A 2,055-nucleotide genomic window follows, 5' to 3' on the forward strand; every position below is an offset into this window, starting at 1 on the left:
AAAAAAAAAAAAACACATCTTAGTAAAACTAATACCTTCTCAGCTTCGCATCGAAGCTAAAAATGAGTTCTAATATAATTAAATTATATCTGTAATTATCATCTTGTCAATAATTTTTTTATACAATAAAATGTTTTATTTATACAAATTAATATATTTCTTTTTAATTTACATACATTTTTTAGAATAAAAACAAAACAAATTAAATGACTTGATTCAGCATAAATTATAAATTTAACATTTATAGGGTTAAAACTGTTAAGTAGAGCAGAGAATGAGTGTAACAGAGAGGAGAACACTTAGATGGATAAGTGGAGTGACTAAAGAAGATAGAATAGGAACGAGCATATAAGAGGGAGTATAGGTGTAGTGTCAATTGTGGATAAGATGAGAGAAAATAGACTTATTTGGTTTGGTCATGTTATGAGGAGAGAAGAATTGGAAGCTGTAAGAACAGTTGTAGAAATGAATGTTGAAGGAAGAAGAGGTAGAGGAAGACCAAAAAAGAGATGGAAATATGCTATTGAATGCGATTTGAGAACAGCTGATGTGAGCGTAGATGATGAGGGAGGTCATGTCATGTGGATGTTTAGGATAAGGGTGGCCGTCCCCAAGTAATTGAGATTAAGGCGAGGAAGAAGAAGAGGGTTAAAACTGTTATTTAAACTAAAACCGTTACGGAAGAATTTTGTAGTGAGATCGATACAAGAATTTTTAGTCTAAGTCTAGTTTTATATTTTATTTTGAATATCATACATTATTAAAAAAAACGTGATTTCACTGAAAAAAATTAAAAAATATACCAATTTCTTAGTTGTTCTATGTAACTAGTTATTTTTACATTAATAAATAAATTTTATAGAAACCTTAAATATTTGGACGATTTATTTTTTCAAAGAATCATGCGTATAAAGTTTTTTTTNAAACCTTAAATATTTGGACGATTTATTTTTTCAAAGAATCATGCGTATAAAGTTTTTTTTATATTAGGTTTCTTAAATACAATATATGTTTTATTATTAATATCTAAATAAAATTCAAATAAAGTTGGCATTAATTATGGTTGTAGGTAAGCTCAAATATCATTACAGAATTATAAAAAGTAAAATAAGAATAAAAAAAACTGTATTTTTTTTCAAAATTAGTGATAATCCTTATTGAAATGTTAAAATTATTGAATTGTAAATAATAAGTGAATTAGTTTCTAAAATATTCGTATTATATTTGAAAATATGTTTTAGTCCAATGGTAATCATCAACAGACAAATACATTGTAAATCCATCAAAGAGCTGTGTGTGTTGTATAGCATTATATGCGATTAGGATGGTTGAACATTTCCACAGAAAAATAAAACTTCCATAGATCCCTAGAGAACCCGAATTGTTAAGCTGATTGGTGAGCTTACTTTTGTATGCTTTCGCTCTATTGGCGTTGTTTCAAAAACGATAGGCGTACTGCTTGTAAAAGCTAAAGATGTAATGATAGAGCTCGACAAGTTTGTGTTTTATTTTATTGTTCCAAAGACCTCTCATAACGAATATACCGCAGTTTTAAGTGGCTGTTAGTTAAGTAGCATCGATAAAAGATAGAGAATAGGTATACATAGACATCGACATTATACCCTAGTAAAATAATAGTAAAAAAGAATAACCTTTAGCATACGATCGATCGCACGTTTACTGCACGTTGAATTTCTAATCCTAATCGTAAGTAACTTCTCGTCCCTGTCATCACTAATAATAAATTCATTACAACTTTAAAAATATTTTTAATTAAAATGTCATTCTTTTTAGCGTTATCTTATGTCCATGGTGGTTAATTAAAAATTCCTTTTTAGGATTATCTCTTCATTTACGATATTAAATTTATTTGTATAATGGTTTTCTGAAATACAAAATGTTTATTATACTTTTTAACTACTTTATATACTATGCATTTGTTGATCGTAATTAATCAAATTGAATTATTATAATGATATTAGTTTTTAGCTTCGATGCGAAGCTGAGAAGGTATTAATTTTACCATGATGTGTTTATTTTTTTTTTTTTTTTTTT

Source organism: Daktulosphaira vitifoliae, unplaced genomic scaffold, assembly GCF_025091365.1.
Source record: "Daktulosphaira vitifoliae isolate Bord-2020 unplaced genomic scaffold, ASM2509136v1 Scaffold_4, whole genome shotgun sequence".
Taxonomy (NCBI): Eukaryota; Metazoa; Arthropoda; class Insecta; order Hemiptera; family Phylloxeridae; genus Daktulosphaira; species Daktulosphaira vitifoliae.